Raw genomic sequence first — 16598 nt, forward strand, 5'->3', positions numbered from 1 at the left:
TCGTGTCAGTGTCATGAGGCACCAGCTCTCATCTTCCCTGAAACCCTCCTGCCCTGTTCAACGCTAATGGGAGTGTGGCTCCACCCTGCAGATTAAAGACAGTGGAGAAAGGCACAGGACCAGGGGCAACAGGGCTTCAGCAGTGCTTGGAAGGTGTCCTGGTAGCAACGCAGGTGACAGGAGGCAGAAAGATTTGGTTCTCGTTTCCCTCCCCGCTCATTTTCTTTGGTTCATTAATGACATTTCATACAACAGTTCATACAACAACAATTCAAAAACTAGACACATCAGCCATCTATTGCCCCAGTCACTGCGGATGGAGCAAAACCAGCTCTTTTCTCCCTGCCATAGTTTCTCCCTCTCCCTGTTGGAATAAGGATGTGCTTTAAATGGCCATCCTCAGCCAAACACCATGGCGGGTAGGAAATTCTGTGCCTCTAAGCGCCCGCTGGGTTCTGCCTTCTCTGCTTCCCTGCCCTGTGCTGCTCTGGCTGGTGTCAAGCCCGTGTCACAAGCTGTCACTCTCCTCTGCATGGCACAGATGTCCCAGGCACTTTGAACCCTGGTTAGCACTGCCCCACTCCCTCCAGCACAGCTCAGGGATGCATCTACCCCAGCTCTGCAGCATTATCTCACTTACTGCCTCTGGTATCCGCTTCCCAGGGTGAGAGAGGGATAAATAGTACCTGGCGTGCTGCAGTCTGCAGCTTGCCCTTAAATGCAGCCTCCCGCTGAGCCCCTCTGTGTCTGGGGCTGCAGCTCAGCCCTTCGCAAGGCAAACACAGCGCACGTCTCATTGCTGCTTACGGTTTATTTCAGGCACCAAAATTCAGGAGCAAACTCGTGTTGCCTGTTCCCTTAGTAGAAAGTCTTAGTGTGGGCTCCCATGAGACAGCGGGAGGGGGCCAGCACAGAGGTGTCTGGGGGCTCAGACCGCTCTCAGGGAAGGGAAATAATTCTGCAAATAGATCCCAGACAGCTGGGGTTTCTGTGGGCGTGCGTGTGGCAGGAAAGTACCTCCATGGCCCCAAACCTGGTGGTGCCAGGAGGCAACAAGGGCAGCCAGCGTGGGTTTCTGAGGGAAAGACAGCAGAAATTGCGTGAGAAGGAGCACATACTCCTTTCTCCAGGGCTGCAAGGAAACACAAAATCTCTGTCCCTGGAGGCAGCCACGGAGCAGGGGGCTGCTCCCCACCCCACAGAGCATCTTCTGCAGATGAATTAAAAGCGTTAGCCTCAAATCTCCTAATTTATCCTGAGTTTTTCTCTTTAATAGTATTCATCGTGGGAGCCATCTGGACCTGGTACTTTATTAGCTTAGAATAATTCAGCTGCTTTGTTAATCTCATCCCATTTCATAGGGTTCGCTCCAGTTTCCTCACGGTGCAGCCCAGGACAGGGCAGCGCTGCTGCCCTCGCTGTCCTGGCTGACAGCTGTTCCATCATCCAGGGACCTACAACAGGGCAGCCACCTCCGTGCAGGTCCTGTCCCTCCAAACATGGGCCCACAGAATTCTTTAATGTCTCCAACTCTCTTAGCAGGCAGTCAGAGGGTGCTAAATCCACTGGGATTTCCCATTGACAAGGGGGGACCACAGCAGGTTCCTGCAGCCCCTCACAAAGCCTTCCCGACCCTGGGGGGGGGGGCCAGACCTTGGCAGTCCCCAATGACCCAGCCATCCAGTGCCATGTTGCATGTTGGGGGCCTCCCCCAGCCCCCCAGGAGCCCAGCAAGCAAAGCTGCTCCTCAGCCACGGCAGCCACTTGCTGCCCCAAATGCTGGCCTTGTTGCAAAACCATAATTGAGCCCTTATCAGCCTAAATGATTAAATTGCCCTGTATTGAGAGAAACCAATTTGCCAACAAATTTCCTTCCAGTCTGCCTGTAGCACTAAGTGGTCTGCAGGCTGGTGTCCGGCTTCCCGAGCATGCACGGAGGGATGGCTCTCATGGACATCATGTTCCTCTCCTCTCCTCTCCTCTCCTCTCCCCCTTCCCTCCACTCTGCCAGAGAAATAGCAGGAACCACGTGAATGAGATCATCTGCTCCAAAATTACTCACACTGAATTAATCACCCAGAACGGCAGCAACTGCAGTGGGAGTGAGCCAGGGTCACTGGGGAAGGAGCTGGTGTCTTGGGGAGGGAGAAGCAGCCCCGCGGTGGGGATGGTGCTGCCTGGGCAAATGTGTTGGAGGGAAGAACCCTCGCTTTTCCTTGTCTGCTGCTGACTCAGGACTTGTGCAAGGCGTGTGTTGTGGCAGGAGTTGTGTGCAAAGCCCAGAGGGCACAGCAGTGTGCACAGCCGGTTTTCCCTCCCAGGAGGGCATGGGGAGCAGGGGGTGTCAGCGGGGTGCACAAGGTGGTCCGGTGCTGCATCCCTGCGGAGGTCGCATTGCAGTGCCAGGGAAACAGCACTGGGTACATGGGAGCTCACATGGAGCCTGGTGTGTCCTGATGGAGAGCCTGGCTGCAGCCTTGGCAGGGCCATTTCCTGACGGGGAGCCTCATCCGGCAGCTCCCTCCATGCAGAGCCAGGGCTCCACACAACAGGGTTTACGTTAAGGCTGATAGAAGACCATGGCCACCAGAAAACGTCAAATTACTTCCCTCTGTCACCATAAATTAGAAGTGCCTGTCCTGCCAAAAGAATCAGGCTTCTCTCTAATAAGAAGCCAGCCCTGAACTAGCTGAGTATTTCCCTGCCCGTTGCCTTCCTGCTGCCTGGGCAGAGCAGCGGGCAGTGGGCAGGGAGGACAGTGCTGGCCCTGGGAGGATGCTGCAGGCAAACCTGGCCGGCCCACAAGTAGCAGCCAGTGTTTGTGAAGCTGTTTGACAGAAAGGGGACTTTGCCTGGATCAGTCTGTAGTGGCAGGTGACCACAGGCACAGTGACAAGCAGGACAAGGAAGGCACTTTGATAGCGATATCTTATCTCACTACTTGCATAATGATATATCCACGGTGCCTGTGATGCTCTCAGCAGGCGCAGCTCCCTGGTACCCACACCAGGTCAGTGCACACTGCTGCCCCGGCTTTCCCTCGGGCTCTGGAATTGCCCAGCCTGACCCCATTCAGGAAACCATGCGAATCCCAGCAGGAATAAAGCAATTGTGCTGGGCTGGAAAGGGCAAAGCAGCAAATGGAACCAGGGATAGGGACCCATTAAAGAGCAGTGGGTGAGCCAGCAGCACAGCAGTGAGAAGTGACAGGGAACAGACCATTTCTCCTGCCACCATGTCAGCTGTGACAGTGCCCGGCCCCAGCGAGGTCTCGGCAGCCTGCACAGGAGCCCTGCCCGCAGGGAGGTGGCACGGCTCAGGCGCAGAGACAAAGCCCTCTGCCCCCGCCGCACCGAGCACCAGACACCACAGGAGCTCCGGGGCAGCTCTGCTCCTCGGCCGGCAACTAGACCAGTGGGGAGCCTGAATGGCAGCAAAAGCGTTTCCTCACAGTGGACGATGAAGCGTTTCTGGTGCCAAGGACTTGACCTGCAAACTCCTCAGTGTGTGCTTAGTATTTTGCTCTCTGTCCCAGACTGCTCCTTCCTTCTCCCAGCTCCTGGCCTCCATGGTTCATTTAATGACGTGTGCTCTATGTCCACGTTCACCTGGCACAGACCTGTGTTCCTGGTAGATAAAATGATGCTCGCATGCTCAGGTCTGGTGATAGTGGTGAGTTATTTCCCACAGAGGATCTCAAAGCACTTTTTGCATTTGTTGCCCCACTTACAGAGGCACAGAGACATGAACAGGTTTGTTAAACATCATCCAGCAAGATGAGTACTCGCACCCCGGTGACTGGCACTAAGGACAAGCTGCAGGGAGCTGCTGCATGGGGACACAGGGGCCAGCATTGCCTGCATCAAGCCAGGGACACTCATTTTTGATTCCCCAAGTATTTTTGAAGGCAGTGTTGTTCTAATAACATGACATAACCCATCACACAGCAGGAGAGGGATGCTGCACTGTTGCTGGGGACAACCAGCCCCATTCGGCTCTGAGCTCAGCTCCAGTGCCGAAGTCGGCTGCCAGCTGCATAAAGCCACCTAAACCAGAGACATCAAGGGGGAAAAGCATTTGTCCCAGCTCCTTCCCTCTCTGCCAGAGCAATAATACTAACTCTAAATCAAACAGTTGTCTTGCACAGATATGCCTGTTGCACACCGAGGCGTGATGTCGGTGTGTTTGGACTAATTTGTCAGGTGGAAGATAGATATCTGCGGACCCAGCCACAGGTGTGAGCCCCCGGCAGCCCCCGAGCTCCCTGCTCCCCACCTCCCCCAGCTGCCACAAAGCCACCACACATGTCCAGCCAGGACTGTGGCCATCTGGGCAGAGGCAGAGCCCTGCAAAGCACATTAATGCCCACCCAGCATCCCACAGGAGGAGCTGGGCTTTGGTCCCTTGAGCTCTAAGATAACAAGGAGGTTTCTTCCCCAAGTGAATGTTTCTGCAGTGCATTCATATTGAGATCAGTTCAAAATAGGGATGCTCAGACACGCGCTTCGCAGAGTGAGTGCAGGTGGAAAGGGAAGATTCCCAGTGAGGGGTGCGTGTATGTGCTCAAGGCTTCTCTGGGGTTTTAGGAATACTAGGGAAATAAGATTTTTTTTCCTCCTTTTGGTGTTTTCTGGAAAATCACATGCCTTAATGAAATGCTCGTGTGAGAGCTTTAAGTAGTCAGCAGCCCAGATAAGGTCCAAATCCATTTTGTTCATGTTTTGCTTGTTTCAGGGAATCCAAACTATTTTGGGGGATTTATGCCCATCATAAAACGAAGCTCCTGTCCCAAAACAGCCATAATAAGGTATAGCTGAAAATATAAAGATTTAATAAAAACTTGTGCAGTAATTTGGCTCTTAATCCCAAACACAATCTCTCCCCTCAAATAACTGCAGTCCCTGCAAGATTAAATTCTCCTTACATATTGTTTGTAAGTCTGATACCTTCTATCGAGCTTAGCTGGGTTTTAAGTTCTTAAATCATGTGTCTGTAATTGCACATCTTATTCAGTTTGTGATGCAAAGAGTTCCCAAGGAAGCTTTTGTAAAGATTTCTTCATATCTGACAGTACTGTGTGACACTTGTATGTATTCTGAAAGCTACGCCGTGCGGGGAATGCAAGAGGTCAGTGCTTCCTAAAAGCAAGAGGAGGCTGTAAAATGTTTGCATTTTACCACTGAGCAGCAGATCCCAGAAAAATCAGGACATCTGCAAACTGTTCTTGAACTGACTGCTTCATAAACGATGGGGAATCTGTTCCTCTGGTAGATGGGGCTTGGGGAAAGGTAGGAATAGTCATCCCCCTTGCCCTGGGTTTCATTTTCTTCCAGTAATTAGCAAAATCCCAATTCACAATGGATAACTGAGTTTTAAGTGTGGGCTACACGGAGAAACAGGCAGTGATGAAAAGAGGCCTGAAACTCAGGAGACCTGGTGCAGTGCTAGACTCTCCCAGATGACCTTTGGCAAGTCCTTTGATCCTTATATCCCTCCTGGAAACACTGATAAGGAGCCGTCCCTCTCCCCCGCTCTCCACAGCCTGGACTGCAGCCCCTCAGGGCGACGCATGCGCTCCGGACTGGTGCGAGGATGCTCCACATCCAGCTGGACCTGCAGAGAGAAGGATGCAGGGCTTGTGGCATGGGATGCTCACACCTCCTTTATTTTTTTTTAGCGGGCTTCCTCAGGCCAGGAATGCACAGTGCTCAGTTTGCCCAGGGCTCGGTTTGCCTTGTGCAGGGAGGGTAGCTAGCAGGAGAGAGGCCAGCTGCAGTCAGGGCTCAGCCTCCTTCATCTCCTGCTACTTTATCCCAGTCCTCCCTTTCCTGGAGTCTCATACAGGAGCCTTTTCCTTCCTCTGCGGACTGTTTCAGGATCCAGAAGCACATCACTGGGGCCCCAGGCAGAAGCACAGGGATGGGAAATTACTGTAAGAGAAGCCTTGTGGGTGAAGCTCAATCCTAATTCCCTCTTTGGAGCAGGAGGTTTTGCCTGCATCAGCAAGAGGGTGCCTGGAATGTGGGCTCTTCTCAAAGCAGCTGCTGGGAAACAGTGAGAAAACACAGCCTCAGCACAGACAAAATATCTCTTGGCTTTATTGCACTTTGCCTGGACAAAAGCAGGATCCTGCAAAGGAACAGTAACTGCGAAGGACCAGCTATGTTGGTTTTGTCCATCCAAAGCTCTCCAAAACACTTGCTTCCCTAGAGCTCACTGGAGAAATGCCCTGAAGACTGTGCCACTGCAACAGGCAGGTTGTCTCTGCATTTTGCTCACTCAGCAGAACGTCACAGCCCGGTTATATTTAAGTCCTCAGCTTGAATATCATTGTCATAACCTCCCATGCGATCTGCCTGGGCAGTGTCATAATTAATAGTGCCCTTGCTCAGAGTACAAGTGGAACATGTGATGGCTCAGCTAGCTATAAATCACGACAGAGTTTCCATCTGGTCCAGCATCTATTTATACCTCACCAGCCCCAATTAACTTTGAAACTTGGGGCTGGTGGTTAAGGAGAAAAATTGTTCTTGAAAAGCGTGATAGGATATGCAGCGATGTGGATGGGAAGGAGGTGGCGGTGGCTGCTCCCTCCTCCACAGAGGGAACCACATATCCCAGTGCCCCAGGAGACACTGAAATGCAGCTCCGGAGACAGGGCTGGCCTTTGAATCGGTTCAACACCAGCTGCGAGATCCCAAGGGAGACACAGAAGTTCAGGCTGAGGGTCGGTGTCTGGATCCTAACACACATCCCCTGATGCCAGCTACACGCCCGCCCGCCCGGGGCACTGCATCTTCCCATGGCTGTGGCTCTGCTCCCACGTCTCAGCCAAAGCCAGTGGCTCCGCTGGGCCAAGGGGGTTGTAGATCAGGTCCAGCAGCACCAAGCAGAAAGAGCTCTTTGGAAAAGCATCTATGGGTGGTGGGATCAGGCTCTGCAGGGTGAGGGTCTCCTATGTGAAGAAGCCTGGTCCACGAGGCTGATTGCACTTCACTCTCAGTCATACCAGGTCAGCCCCATGAGGCTGATGCCTGGGGGTGCTTCTAGGTCCAACCACCCAGCCATGTGACTGCTGCTCTTTCAAAAATCAAGCTGCTGTCAGTAGAGATTGGGGGACTGAAGCCCAGCATGAGCCAGCCAAGGGAACCCAGCAGAGTCCTGAGAAAATGGCACAACATCATCCTGTGCACATCCAGATTCCTTCAATATGGGCACAAAATTGAGCCAGGAAGGCTCGGCCCAATTTGAAAAGGCTCATCAGCAAGACTCCAGCACTGCCTCCCTCAGAAAGCACAAAGGTTTGCATCCTGATTAGAGACCTGCTGTGCCACTTCCCTGATGCACACACACATCAGCCCAGCATCAAGCCTGCAGCTGCCAGCTAGTGACTTAAAGAGCACAGCCTGACCCGGTGCTGGACAGCCCTGAAGTGTCTGGAGAAGTCTGAATTCGGGGGGTTTCATCCAGCTCTGGGAAAGATCACAGATGTGAGGCTGAAACTGCTGTGGGTCGGTCGGTCTCTGTAAGCACCACAGCTCTTGGCACTGTTTTCCTGACGCTGCTCCTGTGACAGTGGGTTCTTACCACCAGCTGAAGGCTACAGCTCCCTGCTCTGTCCCTGAAGTATGTTGTGGTACATTGCTCCAACCCATCTGCATCTTCCTCAACAGGTTCTGGGGCTGGTTTCAGCTCAAGTCCTTATGTACCATTCCAGCAGCGTTCAGGTGGGGCTGCAAAAACTTACCTTGGGACTGGCACAGGGTATAAAATGGCCCAGTGCAAAGAGGCCACTGGAGCTCCTGTGGACTCTAGCACAAGGGACTATGGCTGGGTCACAGCAGTGAGGGATGGTACGAGGAGTACCTGGGCCATAGCATCCCCTGGGCAGATCCCCAGCTCTGCAGAGCAGTGGAGTGGCTGGGGAAGACAGGGTGTGGAAGGCATGCTGGGGACCACATCTCTCTCTCCATCCATTCTGGATCAAAGCCCCAGCAAGGGGCACAGTGCAGAGATGCTGTGCTGTTGCCTTCGTAAAAAAAGAGTCAGATTCTGCACCTGGTTCTTTGGTACCCACCTCCTTCCCTCCCTCCCTTCCTCCCTCCCACTTTTCGGCTCTTTTGCTTTTGCAGCAGTATTACTCCTGGAGTTCTGGCTGGCTCCCAGCTCAGGTAATTACACGCTGTCCTCTGGTATTTGAACAGGATATTTGTTCTCCTTGATTTCCTGTCCTACACGCCTGTGCAGTGCTGCGGGCAGTTTGTCACGCCGAGCGAGCGTATTTCCCTGGCAAAGGCAGTCACCCCAGTGTGCCCAACTCCAGCACTAAGTGGGCATTTTGTAAACATGGGATTATATAGATGCCTTCCCCAGGGAGCCCAGGTGGGCTGTAGGACCACCTGGGCCTGACACTGTGCCCTGTACAGGTATGGAGCTGCAGCACTATCCCCATCCCCACCTCAGTAGGACTCCGTTCAGCCTGGATTATTAGCTGAGAAAGCTCCCAGCCTCCCAGGTCCCTCTTCAAAAGGCTGTTTGTGGCTCACACCATGCCACCTCTACCTGTTTGCTATAAACTTTCCTTTCTGTTTAGGTTAACTGTTTACAGAAGTGATCTCCAGCACTTTCAGCGCATTCCTGGCAGGAGGGTAAGAGAAACGGAGTTAATGTATGTCTGTCCTGCTTTAAAACCCACCAGGAGATCATGAACAGAGCAGTAGCATCAAGCCTTTTGCCTGCAGTCCAGGAGCTCTGCTGTAGCAGGCCACCGCTGAGCCAGGGCTGGGGATCCTCCACCTGCCTTTGGGCTTGTTTCCACCACGCCCCTGGGTACAGGTGGACTTCCACGCTGCAGCTTGCTTCACGGCAGTAAGAACAAGCTCCAGGGAGCAAAAAGTCCTACTTTCTAGCAGATCAGATCTATTCCTGTGCTTTATTGGACTCCTGTAAAGGAACCTCACAGAAAGTTGGCAACAATTTGCTTTCTTCTTCAGAGTTTCTAGAGCGGGGATGTCTCATTAGCTAAAGGCTTAGCAGCACTGCAGGGAGAAAGAAGTAAGTTCTTAGAGAAAAAGTGGAGCACAGTCCTGTTTCCTGAAGATGGAGGGGAAAAGCCCTGGATGGTGGAACTCAACTGTGCACTGCAAGAAGCCAGCTTTGCGTGTGCTACCTGACCGCTGCAGAGCCTGTTAAGCTCACCCTGGACGAGGGCAGGAAGGAATCGATTTTGCTGGCCAGGCTGGACTTGACATTCCAGCCTCTTGATAGGAAGAGTCCGGGGGCTCAATGCCTTCTGCTTTGCGGTGTGCACACAAAGCAATGCAATATGTTATCAGCCTCATGCAGCTGCACTTGAGTCCCAGTTTGCAGAGGGACAGGCAAGGGGCAATCCTACAGCTGCCAGCTCCTTCTGTCCAGCTACTGCTGACTGCAGCATGGCTCCAGGCTTTGCTGAATTGTCAGGGTGCTGTCAGGCTGCAGCTGATTACTGTAAAACACTAGAGAATAGGAGCTGCATTATAAAGCCATGTTTTCCTTCCTGGGAGAGAACTCACTAGTAAGCATTTCATAAGATTGGCATTCTTTTTTTGCAAAGTCTCTGAATTTGAGCTGGGTGGGAGACAGGTGCCAAGAAGCCTGGGACTCAAGAAAGATGCCTGGTGCGAGTTTGCTCCGTGTGCAGCAGTGATAACCCAGAGCAGCTTCTCTCTGCTCCCGGTCTCAGCTTCCCAAGTGATGGGAGTGCTCCAAGAAGATGATTAGGCTGGGCCTGCTATTTTCTCACTCAGTTCCCACGAGGCTTCCTCATCCTCGTGCTTGCAGACTCCACTGGCTCACGGCTTCCCTGTGCTCAGGACTGCTTGGAGATATTATTATCCCAAGGGCTGAGCCCTGGGGCAGGCAAAGCAGATGTCTGTCTCCAACAGCAAGAAAATTGGGAGAGGAAAGGGAGAAGGTGGGGGAGAGTAAAATCTCTGACACCCTCAGTGTTCATCAATAATTGTTTCCTCTTAAAACAGCAAATTGCTCTAGCTCCGGGGGAGTTGTACTGGGCAGTAAAGAAGGCAATAGACCATATGTGGGAGACTGGCCCTATAGAAAACAAACACCGATTCCAAGTTTTCTTGTGCACCCGTGGGAGGGACCGGTGTGTATTTCCTGGCCATGTTGTGAATGGAAGGCAGACTCAGTCCTGCGGCATCTCATGGGGCAGCCAGGGATGTCTGGCCTGCAGAAGATGAGCAAGGTCAGCAGAGGAATCAGCAGTTTGACAGACCCCTTGCTAGCAGGAGGGTTGTGCTCCAAACCTGCTCCAGATCACCAAGGTGCGGGGGGTCGCACAAGTACGTGCTCCACCACACCAACGCAGCACAGAGCTAATCACGGTACTGGGAGCCAGAGCACAGCCCTGGCTGCCTCCTCTCTTTTTGAAGGTTTCTTCAAACCTTTGACAGTGAGAAAGCCACAGAAGGTGAAGCCGGTTTTGCCCCATGGAGGTGGCAGTTATGTGAACCCTGTGTGCTGGGTACTCGGCAGACTGAGCAGCCCTTGGCTTCAGCCGTGGGAGACGCTCAGGGCCCAGTGCTTGCAAGATGCTGTGCAGTTTGCCTGCCACATTTCACAGACCGCACTCGGTACCCCTGCGTGGGGTGGCATTCGTTACCGGCCTCCTTCTCATCGAGCTAATTTGCAGCCTTGCTTTGCAGAGCAGCTCCGCGTTCAGGCTGTGCTTGGGGACGGCTGGTGGCAGATGGTGTGCGTGTGATGGCGAGGCAGTGCCACGTCACAAGCTCTCTGAGACATTTGGCCAGGCTTCCTGACAGCCGTGTCCCACCACCCAGGAGCTCAGTTTTCTGGCGAAGGCAGCTCTCTACTTCTGAGGAGCACTCCTCTCCCTGTCATCGGGCAGAGCCGGCATCAAACACTTTATCTTTACTTCCTCGCAGGGGAGAGGCTTGTTGGTCAGTGTGGCTGCCTTCTGCCCAGGACCAGAGAAATGTGTCACCACGGCAAAAGCCACGCAACCGAACAGGGAGTGATGGTCCCCTGCCAGTCTGGACCACCCCCATCTGCTGCACTGCACCCTAAACTGCACTGCGTGTTCCCTCTGGTGAGGAATATCTTATTCCCATGGTTTTGGATAAAAGCCAGCAAAAGCAAGCCATAAGTGATGGTAGATATGACAAAAAATGATGAACATGGCAATGGTGACATTGCAGCTTCTTCGGTGTTTCTTCTGATTTCTTCCATTGTTTAGATCTACGAGCAGAGAAGACCACAGAGGTATGGCCATATAAAGAAGTGGGCATATCAAGAAGCGTCAGAGGAACATATTACGAAGGATAGTGACAACAGTCCTCTGAAGACTAGAAGAGTGTAACAGCCTGGGCAGTCTGAGCTCACCTGCTCAAGAACCCAGACTGTGTTTTGTCTTGCTACCTTCTTGTTATAAGATCTGCGCAGCTGCAGTGCAAACTTGTCATCTCTGGGCTTTTGGGGTGCAGTTCCCAGGACAGTGTCCTGATCTATTACAATTATTGCCTGTGTTAATGCCATTAACCGCAGGGCTATTCATGCCTACGGGACGTTCCTAGGCACTGTGATGGGGTCATCACGTCATGCATAGATAGAGGCTTGGCTGCCTTCCTGCCCACCACGGGTCTTCTCCCGGGACCGAGGTGCAAAATGACAGCTTTGTCAGGTGCATGTGGTTTGCTAATGCTGCAACAGGTCCTGTTCTGTGGCTCCTATGGTCACAGACAAGCTGCAGAAGAGCAAGACTACAGCCTCTCCTGCTCCTCTCCCTGCCTGCTTTTAGATGTCATTACAGCATCCAGCTAAAAGCTTGTGCCTGGCAGTCCTGAGTACTGACGGCTCTTTCACCAGCACTGCCTGCACCCTGGGACAAAGCCTTTATCCCTCTTCCTGTAGCTTTGGCTGCAGAAATGAGCTCTCCATGCACTTTCATTAGACTAAAGGAGAGGACCATTTGAGTCCTGGGCACATTTGCAGTACAGGTTCAGAACAGCCAGAGATGCAAATGACAGGATTTGACTGAGTCCATTTCCCAGGCAGGACAGGATATGGTCCCTTGACAGTGGTGTAGATTTGCCTCTACTCTTACTCAAAGGTCATTAAATTAAGATTTCATGAGACCCCACACTGTTATAAATGTTGCTGAGCTCATTTCCCTCACTGGGCAGTGATTTATCTCACATGCTTGATAAAATGACTAAGCTAAAAAATGTCACCCAGTGTCACTGAGTTGCAAGTAAGGCAGAGGGAACTGGAGAAGGACACGGTGGATTTTCCTACCAAGGGAAGCATTAATAGATGGTTTCTTCCCAATGTTCTCATTAGTCCTCTCTCATTCATCCTCAGGATCTGCTGAGCACAAATGACACCACCCATTCTGCACCAGAACAGAGAGCAGATGCCCACGTGTAACCTTCCTGCCTCCAAAACACCTTTAGACACCCATTTCTGTCTCACCCTGCTTAGTAGCTGATGTACTCAAGGGGGAGGAAGCATGAGATCAGATTACTTCAAGAATCTTATACTATCACATCCAGCATTGTCTCCTGAAATTTTTTATACCTTCTGGCAGGAAGGGTTTGGAGGAGGCAAGTGGCAGCACCACGGTGCTAGGACACAACCCTTTCTCCCTCCTCATCCAGCTGTGCAGTGGGTCACTTACAAAAAATGGTGTCCTGGATGCATTTGCCTTCCTTTCTGTCTGTGAGTAGGTTGCAGACTCCTCTACTTCTTTGAATCTAATCAAGAATATGTTTTTTTCTTGAATCCTTACTCCCAGGAATGAATGCCAAAAAATTAGCTTTGTTGCTTAGTTGTTACTGATCATGAATCACATTAAATTGCTTCTGTTCCCTTATTGGACATGTTGGCTTGTTCCTGGTATGTGTTATTGAATTACTGCTCTGACAGAGAAGAAATAGCAACTGAATGGCAAGTGAGTCCAGAAGATCCAGGAAAGAGGCAGATTGGGGTATGTCACAAGACCACAGCCTTCTTCATTTCCCTAATAATCAGAAAAAAATCAGTGCTTATGTGTAGGAGTGTACTTAGAGCAGGAATTGGAGCAGTGGGCTTTTGAGGCTTTTTTCCCAGGGTTTCTGGGCATCCCAAAATCCCAACCATGTGTTAGGGGTACATGCAGAGCAGTCCCAGGGTATGTGTGCAGCCCATCAGGCAGACCCCAGAAAGGAAGGACCTGCTGTGCTCACTCAGTACTGATGCACTGTGCACATCTAGCAAAGCCATTTTGCTTGGGTTGTATGAGATGTATTGTGCAATGGCATAGCCCATGTGCAGCAAAAAATGGAGAAGAGAAACATGGGAGCCCTAACACAATACTCCAGAATAGCAGAAGGCTTCATACAAGCAGAGATATGATCAATCTCCATGAAGATTGTTCAGAGGAGAAGAGCTAGCCAAGAATGGGAGATGTAGAGGAGGCTAAACGTGGGCTGAGGGAGGCCCTATGGGATGTTGGAAAGGTGTTTGTTTCTAAAACACTTTTGTGTGGAAGGACCACAAGCCGTGCTTGAGCCATTTTCTGTTTCTTTCCTCTTAGTGAGCTGTTCACAACTTTTTCTTGGAATCACAAAACCTTCTGAACGTTATGGCAAAGCAATTAAATGAAGGGAGAAACAGTGGGCACAGAACAGTGTATGTGTGTATAGAAACTTACAACATTGCAGCTTGCTGAGCAAAGCCACTAAACCACAATGAGAAACAGGAAAAGAAAAGCAACTTGACATTGCACCTTTATATGACCCACCACATGCAGATCACACACTTACACCAGCTTGACGAGCAGAAATACTTGTCTTTCTTTTGCTCTTCCCTATTGGTATTCTGAGGAGCTTATTAATGCTGAAATGTTGGCTTTCCCATCTCACCTTGCTTTCCTGTTGTGGTAGTAGTGTTGCTGTACCTCAGTTTAAGGCAATAACAAATGAAGCGAGACCAACTTTGGGATGTAGAAGCTCTTCTTCAGATCCATCTGTCCAGATTCCTTATTTCCTCACACCTCCACAGCTACAATACCACAAAGCCTAAAGAAGGGCATATGCACTCAAAAGCTCATTCCTGTTTTCTAGCCAAATCAGTTAGTCTGCTAAGAGATATTCTCTCTCCTGCACCGCTGAGTTTGCCTGTCCTCTGTCCACAGCTGATGGCTTGCAGGTCTGAGCACAGCTCTAGGACAGCTAGTGGCTGATAGCACTTGTGGTTCCAGGGCTTATGGCAGTTTTGCAATGCTTCCTGCAAGAAATCTGGCAGAAAACTGATTTAAAACAAAAAGACACACTCTGTCTCAGTGCCTGGGGCTACAGCTACAGATGACTTCATTCCTTATACATTTATGTTTGCAAAATGTTTAGGTATGCTTTTATGATGGTTTTGTTATCCCTTTGCATCTCAAACTCGCACAGCTTAGGGAGCCATCTTCTGCTATTTTTATTTCAACGTTTCTTTACCACAGTTGCTTCTTTATTAAGGGCTTTTTGTGTTCCAAGGCAGCTGGCATTAACATAGATAATTAGATAATATTTTGGCAATCCAAGGGTAAACGCATTAACACTTTCCCAAGTACTGTCCTGGCCTTTGGCTGATCTGTGAGTATTTGATAAATGAATCAGGCCTGAAATAAAGATCTTTTGCAGAACCAGGCAGATCTTTAATATAAATTGGGACATGTCAGTTGGGATTTTCGAGAAAGCCTCAGGCTGTTATGGGCCCCAATCCTTATTCCTGCAGAATTCACCTTAGGCAAGAACCTAAAAGAGTCAAAAAAGAAGCAACACTCCTAGTGTGTTTTTCTGAACCTGGATAGTCTCAGATCAGCTGTAGCATCCTGGCCAGAGATCTGGTGACAGTTGGTGGCTTTCTGGGAATTTGAGCAAAAATTCAGCTATGTCTTCTCTTCAGCCTTCAATGCAGCCTATTCCTTTTCATCCCTGCTGACACCTATTAACCCTGGGCAGAGGAAAGAGTGTATCTTAGCCAAGGGCAATGCCAGGCTACCAGGAGAAATGATACAGCGCTGAAAGGAGCTATGTAACTGTGGCAATCTTTTCTGATTTCATGTTTGTGTCTGTACTGCTCTGAAAAGGTGACCTGAGGCACAGCTGAAAGTCCAGCAGATGACCCACAGCAGACCCGCCTGCTCTTGCCCATGCCGAAGCCTTTGGGCAGCCAGCTGGGTATCTCCTGCAGTACATCCAGGCCTGCAACGTCAAACTAATGGCGTATTAAACTCCTACACGTCCTGTGTTCTCCAGAGTACACGCTCTGATGGGTTATATTTTTTTTATCTATACAAATGCTAAGAAGAGGATCAATTTTCTCTGATTCTTGCCTAGGAATCCTGCTGAGGAAACTCAGGTGGTGCATGATCAGCCCACTGACTTTTTTCTTGCTCTCCTCCTGGAAAGTGGGACTAACCCTCACTGTTGGGAGAACGGTGCTTATGATGTTAAGGGGTTCATTAAAAGGTGGGTGTCAAAGATGACCCATTTGGAGAGTTTCTTCTGCAGTCAAAGGGCAGTTTAAATTGTTTCTTAAAAAGCACAAGTGAATCTGCAAAAAGCTGGCTTGCACAGAAGACAAACCTCAGGCCACCTCATCTGTCCACAGTTGCTCGCATCAAGAGGTCACCATGAAGAAACTTCTCGGTCACAGTGTTCTTCACTTGTGCCTGGTATAAAAACATGGTCTGTGCTTGGAAATCATACCCTGGTTTCCAAATGCTTGTCACTAGGTAAGCCTCAAAACTATAGTGAACCTTGGCTTTGGATTCTCTTTTTTGTTTTGCCATATCAGACTGTCTCACAGTTCAGCAGGGAGATGGCATTTTGTTTTGTAAATACTCACAGACAGAACTTGAGATCTTCCTGAAAGGCTTTACAGCTTTGTGAAAAAGTAGATCAAATCTACTTTGAATAGATAGATTAGATAGATTCAACATATTGAATTTGGCTACTGAAATTTCAGGAAGATCAGTATGATGAAATGTCCTTAGTTTGCCCTTGGGAGAAATGGTACCTTCATTATAACAAAACAGCTTTTTCATATGGAAATAGCAGGTGGCGGGAGTAAAAACAGACTTTCATTTTCAGAGAAACAGACGGAACAATTCCAAGAAAAGTGGAATAGCAGAGATAGGTTGGAATTGTTTGCAGTTTTATTCTGAAAAAATATTCTACTTTTGCCACGATGGAAGTGAGAGAAGGTGTCACCCCATACCCTCTGTGTTCATCAGTCCAATCAGCATACCTCAAATACGGGAGACTGCTGTAAGGACCAGAGTTAAAATACAAATTAGGAAGAAATCTAGTTCAGTTTGTTTGGGAAAGCTCTAGAAAGCCTATCCCAGAGCTGCACACAGAATTTCTGGGGAGAAAAAGCAATTAAGAACACTGAATATATGAAATAATCCTTAGTGCCAGTGTCAGACAAAACTGAACTCACAGCTCTCAGTGCTGTGATTTACTAATCCTTTTATCAGGCCTATGCCATCCTCGGAATTATTTTCCAGCTCTGACTGCTGGTAAGCATTTCCTTGGAAGCTGTGG

The sequence above is a fragment of the Haliaeetus albicilla genome, chromosome 2 (assembly GCF_947461875.1).
Source record: "Haliaeetus albicilla chromosome 2, bHalAlb1.1, whole genome shotgun sequence".
Lineage (NCBI taxonomy): Eukaryota > Metazoa > Chordata > Aves > Accipitriformes > Accipitridae > Haliaeetus > Haliaeetus albicilla.